Source organism: Halichoerus grypus, chromosome X (genome assembly GCF_964656455.1).
Source record: "Halichoerus grypus chromosome X, mHalGry1.hap1.1, whole genome shotgun sequence".
Taxonomy (NCBI): Eukaryota; Metazoa; Chordata; class Mammalia; order Carnivora; family Phocidae; genus Halichoerus; species Halichoerus grypus.
The window spans coordinates 119,373,831-119,387,328 of record NC_135727.1 but is presented as its reverse complement, the minus strand read 5'-3'; the positions used below and the strand labels follow the sequence as shown (position 1 = coordinate 119,387,328).

Here is a 13,498-nt window from a genome sequence, read left to right as displayed (position 1 = left end):
TTGTGCTTTCGCTCACTCTCTCTCCTGCTCCCCATCAAATAAATAAATAAAATCTTTAAAAAAAATAAAATTGAGATGGATGCTACTCATTGGGTAACTTACCACTATATTAAGGTGGACAAAATAGAGGAAAAAAATGTAATTTAGAATATTCTCCTTAAGTATAGCAGGGAACTCAGCTTGAATCTAGATTTTTGTTCACCACAGAAATCAGGTTAACTTAGGAGCTTGGACAGTGGAATAGAAAATCCTTGAGCATTTATGGAAGCATAATTTTCAAAGAAACTCAGTCTAAAGGAAGAGAATCATAAAGAATTATTTGGGCACCAGAAGAGTGGACAAGGTCAAAGAAAGAGACAGGTCTTCAGATTGTCTGGATTGATGATACAGTCCCAGAACCAGGAGTCTGAAGCAAAAAAAGCCAGCAAAACCCGAAAGAACTGAACCACCAGGTGTCGACTGTGGCAGTTCCATTCATGGGCAACAGAACCCACTGCCCATGGCTCTTGCAGCAAAGGGACACTGTGCCTTGCAAGCAGACATCAGTGCCCTCCGCATGGGACTTGTGCAGCTTCAGGACAAACATCAGCTCTGGTCTCATCTCTGGAAACCACCAACAGAGAACCAGCTGCCATCTTGGGCATTAACAGTGTAAAGAGACTTTCTTATAAAGGTCTGGAGCAGGGGAGGAGATAAATATGGGTGCCACACAGGGCACCTGGCTGGCTCAGTCAGTAGAGCATGCAACTCTTGATCTCAGGGTCATGAGTTTGAGCCGCATGTTGGGCATAGAGATTACTTTAAATAAATAAATAAATAAATAAATAAATAAATAACTAACATGGGTGCCACAGGGCAGCCAATGGAATTAGTTTTTGGAGTCTTCATGAGATACCTCTTTTGAGACTCCCAAGACCATCTGAAAGGAATCTGAGAGACCAGAGTTCCAACAGAGTGCTGGAGGTAGAAGCAGAGCCTGGGACTATAAGTGTGTGCTCATTTTCTGCCAGTTTGTATTAAGTAGATTTGTAATGTTGCAGTGTGAAAAGATTAATGAAGTCCAACTTTATGTGTGAAATGTGAATAATTCATCCATGATTTTAATTCAAGAATCTCATAATTCCAAAGCTGCATGACCAAGTGAATTTCATATTGAGTTGATCCTATTTTCACATGGCACAGCCACGTTAGCTATTAAACAGAAATAATGTTCCTATTAGAATATTCATGGATTTCGAATTATATAAGGTGTGTAAGTTTTGTCACTGTTGCTCTGACCTAGTCAAACTCCAGGTTGGTGTGGCTGGGATGCTTGGGTTATATAAACAGCAGAGACAAAGAAGCTGGTGAGTCATACAGCCATTCTAATCAACGAAAAAAGCACTTTTTCCTTTCATTCCAATAAATCAATACCTCCTTTCTTACAACATGGCATTTTCTCAGAAGACTCCTGAAAATGAATTAAGTAGGAGGTGCATTTTTAAGCTAGCTCCTGCAGAGACTTATCACCTAAGTAACCATCATATTGATGTGGCTGTAATATTTTTATTTTTCAATTCACTCATGATTACATCAATCTATTTTTCATATATGGACTTAATTCTGTCCGCCCACTCAGAAGTCACCCATGGCCATAAGCAGTTCATGAGCCTTTTGTAAAGACAGTCTTCTGAAATAAAGAGACTGTGTTTGCTATAATAGATTTTTGTTTTTGTTTTTATGGCAAAGGTAAATGTAGTTGCCGAGATAAGCAGACTCTTACAGCAAGTTCTTTTTTTTTTTTTTTTAAGGCTTTGAAATTAGTAATCACAGAGTATAAAAAGTTAGAACTGTGCTGTCCACTATGGTAGCCATTAACCACATAAGGCTATTAAGCACTTTAAATGGGGCTAGTCTGGGTTGAGATGTGCTTTAAATGTAAAACATAAACTTTGGGGCGCCTGGGTGGCTCAGTCGGTTAAGTGACTGCCTTCGGCTCAGGTCATGATCCCAGGGTCCTGGGATCGAGCCCCGCATCAGGCTCCCTGCTCCGCGGGAAGCCTGCTTCTCCCTCTCCCACTCCCCCTGCTTGTGTTCCCTCTCTCGCTGTCTCTCTCTCTGTCAATTAAATAAATAAATAAAATCTTTAAAAAAAAAAAAGTAAAACATAAACTGGATTTCAAAGATTTAATATAAGAAAAATGTAAAATGTCTTATTAGTAATATTTTATGTTCATTAAATGGTGATATAATCATTTGGATATATTGGGCTAAATAAAATATAGTACTAAATTTTATTTCACCTGTTTCTTTTTACTTTTTTTAATGGGACTAATAGAAAACGTAAAAAATACATATGTAACTCACATTATATTTCTCTTCGACAGCACTGAGCTAGATGCTACCATTATTCCTCCATCACCATATTCTTCCTCCACCTTTATATAGAGAGCATGCCGGGGCTGGAGAATTTAGCACTTTTCCATCACTGGAGATCCAGATATGTCCAGAATGTTTCTGAATATTCTGAGGGAATGTTTATATGTCCTGCCTGTCACTCTGAACTGCCTTCATACTTCTACCTCCTCAGAACACAATATCTGGGGGCGCCTGGGTGGCTCAGTCGTTAAGCGTCTGCCTTCGGCTCAGGTCATGATCCTAGTGTCCTGGGATCGAGCCCCGCATCAGGCTCCCTGCTCGGCGGGAAACCTGCTTCTCCCTCTCCCACTCCCCCTGCTTGTGTTCCCTCTCTTGCTGTGTCTCTCTCTCTCAAATAAATAAAATCTTTAAAAAAAAAAAAAAAAAGAACACAATATCTGGGGCACCTGGGTGGCTCGGGTCGTGATCCTGGGGTCCTGGGATCAAGCCCCGCATTGGACTCCCGGCTCAGTGTGGGTCTGCTTCTCCCTCTCCTTCTACTCCTCCCCTCGACTCATGCTCTCTCTCTCAAGTAAATAAATAAACTCTTAAAAAAAAAAAAAAAAAGAACCTAACATCTTTTCCCATCTCCCCTCATCCCTAGTTTCAGCCCCCTAAGGACTCACGTTTCACAAAAAATTCTTTCAGACCAAAAAAAAAAATTGCTTTTCATGGACACATGCCTTTCCTTAATGAGACAGACTTCTAAGGGGTAATCTAGTTCCCCATTTTCTCAACCTCTCACACCAGACCCACCTCGAGGTCTTTGATTTGCATAACCAAAAAGCCCCTCAAAATGTCTTCCTAAACAAGAGTAGTCTTTCCCCAAGACAAATTCTGCACCCCACACCACAGAATATGAAAAAGACTGCCTCCCAATGCTAAACCAGTTCCCATTATTCCTTGCATCTCCCACTACACAGACTTGATAACAGCTCACTGGGCAGGGTCTGCAGCCAGAGAGCTGCGTTGTAGGAGCTGTGTGTTTACCATGATTGTTGAATGGCATCTGCTCATTCAAGCCTCTTTGTTTACTTAACTGCACTCATCCTCAAGCTCCACTCTGCAACATCTGTGTATTTTTGAATTGCTGGTTGTGAACTGTTAGCTTTGATTAGATACCTGTGCATTTAGCCCTTTCTGCAGGCGAAGCATTGTGCTGGGTCAGAGGGATGCTGGGAACCTGGGGATAGGCTTTGTCCCTGTCTCTCACCCTGGGTACTTCTGCCCAACTGAGCTTTCACTGAGCCTCACAGAGTATGCATGCACCTGGGGTAGGGAATGGATGGCTGTTGAGGGAAAAACCCCAGAACTCCCTCAGCTGGTACCTAAGTAGAGGGAGGTGTCTCCAAGCTGGTGGGTCAGTGATGTGGATGGTGGAGCCCCACATTGCCCTGTGGTTAAAAGGAGAAGAGAACCAGGACTGTGCTGGGCTTCAATGATGATTTTTTAAGAATCTGAGAACACATTTTAACGTACATTTTTTTCACTAATTTAAACATTTTCCTCAGAGAAATGGCTGTTCGAGGTCTGAAACAGGAAAGGGACAAGACATCATGTTAAATCAGAAAGTAGGGAAGTTTTCAAAGTTTAATAGGTGGGGGCTACAGGACACAGAAGTTAGCTCCTACTGTCCAAAGTCATAACACTTTGAAAATTAAGAATAATGGACTCTGGTTCTACTCAAGATGTAGTAAGGACACTCCACGCCATCTCTCCCTTTGATTTTAACAACAACAACAAAAAATCCTAGACATGATATATAAAGCAACTACCAGAGGCTCTGGTAGCAAGATGGATATATTAGTTTGCTTTTGCTGCTGAAACAAATTATCACAAATCTAGTGGTTCAAAATAAAATACATTATTGTATAGTCTTAGAGGTCAGAAACCTAAAATGGGTCTGCAAGGCTGTGTTCCTTCTGGAAGCTCTAGAGGAGAATCTATTTCCTTCCCTTTCCACTTTCTAGATGCTGCCCAAACTCCCTGGCTCAGGGTCCCTTCTTCACATCACTCTGACTTTTGCTTCTGTCATCACATCTCCTCTGACTCGCACTCTTCCTACCTCCCTCTTACAAGGGCCCTGGTGATCACATTAGACCCACCCAGATAATCCAGGATAATCTCTCCCATCACAAGATCATTCACTTAATCGAGTTTGCAAAATCCTTTTTGCCACGTGAGGTAACATATTCACAGGTTCCAGGTCTTTGAACATGGACATGGGGGAGGGGGGCATTAGTCCACCTACTACAGTGGATAAAGAGCAACGGGGCTGGGTAAGGAACCCAGATCTTAAGGGACGACATGCAAGTGAGTTCTCAGGTTTTTTTCTTTTTTTTCTCCTTCTCTACATCCCAGCTCAAGCTCTGAGGCAGCCCGCAACCAGGACTGAGAGAGGGCACAGATGGAGGGTGCTCTGAGAAAAGCCTGCTCTCTCCAGCCATGGGGGAGGGGCACGGGGGTCCTCGGGACGAGCACTTAGGACTTTGCGTACTCTGTGTCAGGCGAAAACCAGCGATGAAGCAGCATCAGGAAATCTCCACATCTCTGAACAGAAATGCTTTTTCTCGGAGTCCAGAATCAAATCAAACAGAAATACAGTAGTCCTCCTTACTCGTGGCGCATACGTGCCAAGAGCCCCCGCCCCGCAGGGGTGCCTGAAACCATGGAGAGTGCCCAACCCTGTATATACTATGTTTTGTCCTATACATACATAGGATAGAGTTTAATTTATCAATCAGGCCCAGTAAGATAAGAACAGTAATAACTGATAACAAATAACAAATAATAACGAATAAAATCGAACAATTATAACAATGTACTATAACAAAAGCTACGTGAATGCGGCCTCTCTCTCAAAACGTCCTTACTGTACTCACCCTTCCGCTTCTTGCGATGAGATGGGATGAGGGGACTGACACTGCGCCTGCGTCACGAAGCCTGCATCACGAAAGGCAGTGGGGTGAGTGACGCAGGCGTAGGCGCCGTGACGCAGCGTCAGGCTGTAAGAACGCTCCGAGGATGCGTCAGAAGGAGGAGCATCTGCTTGCGGAAGGCGTAGTGGGCAGTCGCTGAGTGACAGCACGGAGAGCGGAACTGCGGTGACGGAGGACGACCGTGCCCACCGGGAACACCGTGGAGTCCTATAACCAGGATCTTAGAGGACCCACGGAAATTGCTAGGATGTCGGGGGTGGATAAAACTTGAGTCCTAAGAAAGCACTTGGGAAATTAAAAACAAGAAAGAAGGAGACTCTTCAGGCTGAAAATAAGGATCAATCAGGGAAAATGCAGAAGAAAAGAATATGACTCATGAATTTCAGATACGGGCAGAAAATGAATATTTAACAATTATACAGAAGATAAAATAGAGTTAGACAGTTGCTGGATGAAATGCTAAAAACAGAACACCGAGTCGGCTAAAACCTCTTTTTTAGAATTTTTCAATAAAAACTTTCAAGTAACCAACAACTGCACAATTTCAGGTTCCTTTCACAGAGTCATAAATCAAGCCAGAGGAAATTCCAAAAACCATTTAAACCAATTATCTGTTCCAGGAAGGAACAATGCTTAACTGACTCAAAAGAAAAATTCTAAAGGCTTTTTGGAAAAGTTTTGAGGAACTCCTACCACCTCCTCAGTTTCCCTTTCTGATGCTCAACTCATCTCAAAGATGCCAGCTGTGGCCCCGTGACACCCAGGAGACCAGAGAGAAAGGGGCACAGACCCCAGCCAATGTCATTGCCTGGACAGCCCTAAATTCTCCCAGTGCTTTCTGCTTATTCCCACAGTTGCCCTTCTGTGTCCAGGCTCTGATGTTCAGCTATACCATCTCTGATCCGTCCCAAGTGTCCCTAGATGCATGGTCCCTTCACCACCACTTGCCACAAGGAACCCACTCATCTCAAGCATTTTGTGTTTTAATATAACGTTTTCAAGGTTGAATAGCTTGCAGGGAGAGGTCATACATAAGAGTGCCAGGACCTCTCCCATCTCCTTACTCTCTTCCTCTCTCTCCTGTGTGCCCATGGGATTGTCTCCTCTTCATCTTAAATGGATGATCTCTCCACTCCCCGGCTCCAAATTTCAATTTATGCATATAGAAGTCTCTTTCTCTCTCTCTCTCTCTCTCTCTCTCTCGCACAGTAATCAAGAATGTCTCAAAAAAAAAAAAAGTCTCAGCAACTACCACAAGCGAGCAAGACTGCCCAACAACTGTAGTGCTCTTGTGAAGAACTTTGATGCCTAACGTTATCTCTCAGTCCATTGATCTAAGCAAGATCATTTCTGACGAGATCGGGCGCGTTCAGGGTGGTATGGCCGTAGACTAAGCAAGATCATTTCTGAACTTAGCGTATATGTCTCTTACTACTATTCTCAAAATCCTTCACTGAAATTCCTGAGAGAGAGTAAGTTATGTAAAGCAACACCTGGTTTCTACATACTGAAGTCCAGTTTCTACTGCTGATATGCTTTATGTCTTCTTCAGCTTTCTATTACTTTTCTTGCCTATGCCTCAGGTGGGGATCCTCCAGAAGCAAGCACTGAGACAGGGATTTGAATGGGAGTAGCTAATTTGGGAGGTGATCCTAGGAAGGTCTGGTAGAGGAGTGGGAAGATGAAAGAGAAAAGGGAAGGAAGCCAATATAGAATGCATTCATGAGCAGCTCATTACTATGAGCAAAAGGGGCTTAATCCTACTGAGGATCTCAGGGAGATAATATTGAACAGGCGTCTCAAGAGATGGGGAAGCCGAGACATTTATCCATCAACCCTATTCATCACTGGTTGAGGGTAGCTCCCAGGGGCCTTGGGTCCCTGCCACTTCTGGCCTGCCCTGCACAGGGCTAAAGCACAAACCCACTCCTACTAAGAAGCCATTGGCACTGGTGGGTACTGGAATGGCAAGTACCTGGGGGTGTAGGTGGGTGCACTAACTTCATCTGCTATGACGAATAGCCTAGACCTCTTAGGCCTACACTGTTCTGCACTAGCCCCTGGTGGCGCTATTCCTATATAATATCCAACTGGCATAAGACAACTAACTTCCTCTCAAATTACCCAACATGGTTGACATGGCTTCTTCTGTTCTCTGGGAACAGTTTCAGAAGGATCCTTATAACCCAGTGAACATAAAGAGAGAAGGCAAAGAGTAAACATGTCAGTGAAATGCATATTTGTCCCTATTTGCTGACATGGTAGATGACTTTTAGTTCCAATGCTTCTTCCCACCATTTTGACAGCTTACTTATCTCAATGAACTGTATCACTTTCAGTCTGGGCTAACAAACAAATTCCCATTGATCAGCAGAAGTAAAGGAAAAATCCATTATCAGGAAAGGAAATGTCTGTGAAAGTGATATTGGATTCAGACACCTTGGCTTCGGGCAAAATGAGAGTCTCCAGTAATGCAGTATGATCTTTTTTGTTACAAAATTTTGGTCTCAAAACATGATTTACTCCTATTTAAGTGTATATGAATGTTAGATCCTGAAATAATGATTTCCTCCAAGTAAAACTAAGGGTGCAAATGTCTTTTTCAACTGGAGCCTGAAGTAGTGGTATTTGTCTTTTTTGCTCTGCCATCTCCCATTCTTTTGGCAATCCTCTTTAACATTCCCACCCTGTCCTTATATTTCCGTAGACAGCAATGGTCTACACTGGAGTGGGGGATGCTTAGGAGATATGGGTGGGGAAACTTTGTGGCCTCACCCAGATCTTCCTGTCATGTTCCTAATTTATATTTCCCTTTCGTCTCACCTCTCAAAATTCCTATTCCATCCTGATCTCATGTATATAATGAACTAATTTAGCTAAAAAGAGCTCAGTGCTTTACAATTCCCCCAAAATACTTTGTATTTTAGAAAGCAATGTGTTATTAATGGTGTGATCTTAGGTGATGTGTTGGAAAAGTTGTGGGATTATTTTTTTGTAGGAAGGCCTTTAGTGACATTTCTTAAATCCCTCCATTTGGGTTACCCCCTTTTCCATCTTGTGATATCAGTCCTAGAGAGATTCCAATAAAAATATTGTAAGACAACTGAATAAATTATCCATGTGAAGAAGGAATAGGTTAGAAAGAAAATGTACACTTCTCTGCAGGATGAAGTGAAAATGTACGCTCCTCTCCCTTTTAAGTTTGATTTCTATGGAGTTCTATTTGTTTATCCCATGGTGGTCCCACAGAAAAGCAGAGAGAGGAGAACTCCTGAAGAGTAATTGAATAGTAATGGTGTGTACAGATGAGTCTCTGATAGAAAATAAAAGTTTGGGGGCGCCTGGGTGGCTCAGTTGGTTAAGCGACTGCCTTCGGCTCAGGTCATGATCCTGGAGTCCCGGGATCGAGTCCCACATCGGGCTCCCTGCTCAGCGGGGGGTCTGCTTCTCCCTCTGACCCTCTTCCTTCTCGTGCTCTCTGTCTCTCATTCTCTCTCTCTCAAATAAATAAATAAATAAATCTTTAAAAAAAAAAAGAAAAGAAAAGTTTGGGGAGCAGAATTCAACCTCAAAAAATAATTTTCCAGCGACTATCCAATCCAACATATACCACTTACAGCACAGATTGTTGGTTAACCCCTAATGTCCATTTCTCCCTCTTATAACTCGTGATTTTCAGCTGGGCACATGATCACCAGGTAAAGTCTACATTTCCCAGACTCTTGTTCAGTTAGGCTGGCCATATGACTAAGTTCTAGCTAATGAGCTATAAATGTGATCTCATCGTGTGACCTTATCTGAAGATCTTTCTTAAGAGCAAGAGCTCAACTTTGCTCCTTCTTTCCCCCACCCTGCCTCCTGTCACCTCTCCCTTCATGCTGCTGCTAAACATGTTCATATGATGGCTCTAGTTGCATCTTGAACTGCTAGGATCAGGGCCATACCCCTGGGAAAGCAGAGAGAAGAGCTGGAGGTAGCCAGGGCCCCTGAAGATTTTGTGCAACAGAACCACCACACGAGCCCTGGAAGGCCCACCTCCAGGTCTTCAAAGTGAGAAGCACCAAGCTCTATTGGGAGCTTCTGTTACAGTCAAACTAATCCCAACTGATGCACAATTCTTTTTTTTTTTTTTTAAGATTTAATTTTAAGTAATGTCTACACCCAACATGGGGCTCAGATTTACAACCCCCAAATGAAGAGTTGTATGCTCTAGCGACTGAACCAGGCAGGCACCCCCCGCCCCCCGCAATCCTTTTTTTTTTTTTTTTTTTTTTTTAGTTTGACTCAACTTCTCATAGGAAAGAATGACCTATGACTCCTGCAGACTCCTTCCCGGGTTGGAAAGCTAGTTTTATCACATTTGTCAACATCCTAGTGTTATACAGATGATTTTTTTAACACTCTCCTTTCTTGTTATTTCATTATGATCTTTGATGCCTAGATAATTGGAGCATCAGAGGAAAGTGACAAGAATAAAGCCAATGTAATAACTTGTCAGTTAAAAAACAATAATAAAGAATAATCAGGATAAGTTTAATCCTGGCTTTATCTGCACATTATTAAGCAGAACTGTTTTGGAAGCTGGGGAAAATGAAAGGCCTAGCAGGCACTGAAAATATCTGTAATCCCCTGTAGCCTATGAATGAACAACTGAATAAATCCCAAAGGTTTAATGACCTTAGTTTTCCAATATGAATTATAACTTTAAGGCTGAAATAAGACCCAAAGATTTTTTTATGAAGCATTTTGCAGAAATCACCTTATAACAGTAACAGGCATGCACAGCTCCATAATCTAAAAGCTGATCATGCTATGTCGGGTCTTCCTAAACAGTTATATTTTGGAAGGTCAAGATATGACTTCAAATAATAACACATACAAGATAATGGCACTCTTCTTCATTTGATGGAAATATTATTTCGGTATGAAAAGGTCAATTTAGAAAAATTAACCCCATAAACTTAACTAGTTGGACACTGGTTGTTCCCTAACAAGATGAATTAAAATAAATGTCTACTATTTTTTGTTGATACATCATTTTGCAATCCCTTGCCAGATACTGCTGATTGTGTTTCACACGTTGTTAAAAAATCTGATCCTCCTGGACCCTTGGTGATTTCCCCAAAACAGTGTTCACAATATTAGCTGCACATTAGAATCACTAAGGAGCTTTTTAAAAGGCCCAGGCCCAGGCCCAATCTCGGACCAATTGAGTAAGAACTTCTTGAGGGTTGGGCTGAAGCACTAGCATTTTCCATGTTACCCCAGGTGATTCTAATGTGTACCTCGGGTTGTACCCACTGCCACAAAGGAGCCCCATTCCACCTGTGTGACTAGACCCAACTCACATCTTGCTTAAATTAAAATATACTGAAAATTAATTCTGTCATCCCTTCCTCCAAACATACCACATTTAGACTTTCCCCTCACATTCTCATATCTGCTTCATTTTAGATATAGGTATCAAGAAAAATAATTTCCCCAAATAGTTACCTTCCACAGTTAGGCAGTTTCTGGTTTGGCCTCTGTCTTCTCTAAGTAAAACCAGATTCGTCTTTGCAAGAGAGAGGAGAGGTTAAAACACAGAGGAGCAGTTGACAGTTGAACCAGACTGGAGACAGAGAAAACTAATCAACACTCTTTCCTTCCCCTTCTCTCACCGGCAAGATTGATCTCCAAACATCCTCTGTTTCAGGTAAGGGTGCAAACCTGTTGGTGTTTCCAGAACCATCTCTGGGGAAGCCCAGGTAATAAATAGGAGCTACATCTGTCATCTTACTCCATTAGACCAAAATCTCACTAAAACATGAAAAAAAAATAATGTCAATAACATTTTTGATCATTCTTACTCATTGGGAGTCTTACTATTTGAAAGTAGTCTTTTTCCTCTCTAACCATTGGGGTGGTGGTTGTGGGGGAAAAGGTGGTGGAGGATATTAGATATCCAAGCAGCTTCATTATTGACTGCTAAGTAATTCTGGATGAACATCTAATCCTGATTCACCCAGAAATTATGAAAATAATCTGATTCAAATCGCAAACCTGTCCCCCATCTTTGCTACAGGATGTAATCAAAAGCTGGAAAGGAGCATCTGTAAAAGAGACAATGGTGCATAACAAATTCGTAAGTTACCCATGAGGGACGCCTGGGTGGCTCAGTCGGTTAAGTGTCTGCCTTCAGTTCAGGTCATGATCCCAAGGTCCTGGGATCGAGTCCTGCATCAGGCTCCCTGCTCAGGGGGAAGCCTGCTTCTCCCTCTGCCTGCCTCTCCCCCGGCTTGTGCTCTCTCTCTGTCTCTCTCTCTGTCAAATTAATAAATAAAATCTTTAAAAGATGCGGGGCTCGATCCCAGGACCCTGGGATCATGACCTGAGCCGAAGGCAGACGCTTAACCATCTGAGTCACCCAGGCGCCCCTAAATAAAATCTTTTAAAAAAAAAGTTACACATGTCTGTTACATGTTACATATAAAATTGACTAGTCTAATTTTAATACTTTTCCTTGTCTTCAACCTAATCATGAATCAGAGGTTTTCAGTAATTCTCGGAGCCAGAAGAATTTCCATATTCAAAATGACACACTTGAAATGTTGGAAATGTTTAGACCATTAAGTGATTAGCTAAATGGGCACTATTTGTTCCTTAAATTACATAATAAAATGAATAGTACTTTCAGATATTCAAATAAAAGGCATAAAATACTAAACATAACAGCAGTCACCTTTTGATTATCTATACTCATGGAAAAGAAAAGGTGTTTTGAATAAATGGAAAGTTAGAGCATGTTTCTGGAATGGAAGACAAGTGTCAATTCTTCTAAAAATAATACATAAATGCCATCCAATCAGCATAAAAATGGGGATTTTTAATCGGTGAAATGATTTAAAAGTTCATAGAAGAATAAATGTAAGGAAATTAAGCCAAGGAAAAATTAAAGAAAAATAGTGAGGGGAGTAATTTATCTTTCCAGGTATTAAAACTTACTGTAAAACCTATTATATAGTATATGCAAAGAAAGAGACAAATAGATGGTAGAACAAAGAATGGAGAATTCAGAAATAGATTCAAGTAAATGTGGAAACCTAATATACAACAAGGGTAGTTGTTTCAATTTATTTTTGAGTGAGGTGCATTAATATAAATGGTTCTCCATCTGAGAAAAAAGTCATAGCTCTATTTCATACTATATATTATTTTTAAAGATTCCAGGTAAAGATTACAGATTTAAGAGTAAACATCAAACAATAAAAATATTGTAAGAAAAGTTAGGAGAGTAAATAGATAACTTTAGAATGTGCGCATCCTTCCTAAGAAGATACTAGTCCCAATAAAAGCTACCATTACATCTCATCTGGATTACAGCAATGACCTCTTAACTAGCCTGCTTGCATCCATCCAAGTTCCTCTCCAATATATTCCCCAAGTAGGGTGATCTTTAGGTCTTTAGAAAACAAGAACTGGGGGCACCTGGCTGGCTCAGTTGGTAGAGCCTGCAACTCTTTATCTCAGGGTTGTGGGTTCAGGCCCCACGCTGGGCACAGAGCTTACTTAAAAATAAAGTATTTTAAAACAAAAAAACAAAACGGTACAGCTGGATATAGTTGGACTTCCTGTAGTTATGTCCTCCTTTTCACCCTTAAACATTGTTTGTGCCTTTCTCTCTCTCTCTTTTTTTTCTTTCCTTGAATCAACTTTTTTTGTTGAATTTTAAAAATTGTATCTTTATTTTCTATTTCACTTATTTTTATTGTTGCTTTTTTATCCTTTTTTAAAAAAGGTTTTAGTGCTATATTTGGACACTTGGCTCATATTTTTTTAAATTAATTATGTTAAGCATTTTATTTTATTTTATTTTATTTTTATTTTATTTATTTATTTGACAGAGAGAGAGACAGCGAGAGAGGGAACACAAGCAGGGGGAGTGGGAGAGGGAGAAGCAGGCTTCCCGCGGAGCAGGGAGCCTGATGCGGGGCTCCATCCCAGGACCCTGGGATCATGACCTGAGCCGAAGGCAGACGCTTAACGACTGAGCCACCCAGGCGCCCCTTGGCTCATATTTTTAAGCTTCTCTTCTTTTTCCATGTAAACATTTAATACTATAAATTTCCCTTACAGTACCACTTAACCTGTTTTAATATGTAGTATTGTCATTAAGTTACATT

At 41.3% G+C, this 13,498-nt stretch overlaps 1 long non-coding RNA gene across 2 annotated transcripts in view; it reads right to left on the bottom strand.

Annotated features, from left to right (window-relative positions):
• The window catches only part of LOC118553292 (uncharacterized), a 383,189-nt gene extending 377,806 nt beyond the window's left edge, over positions 1–5,383 (bottom strand). For both annotated transcript variants that reach the window (XR_013444733.1, XR_013444732.1), the window contains exon 1: positions 5,280–5,383. This is a non-coding gene — a long non-coding RNA (uncharacterized LOC118553292). The remainder of the gene's footprint in view (positions 1–5,279) is intronic.
• Positions 5,384–13,498: the final 8,115 nt, after the last annotated feature.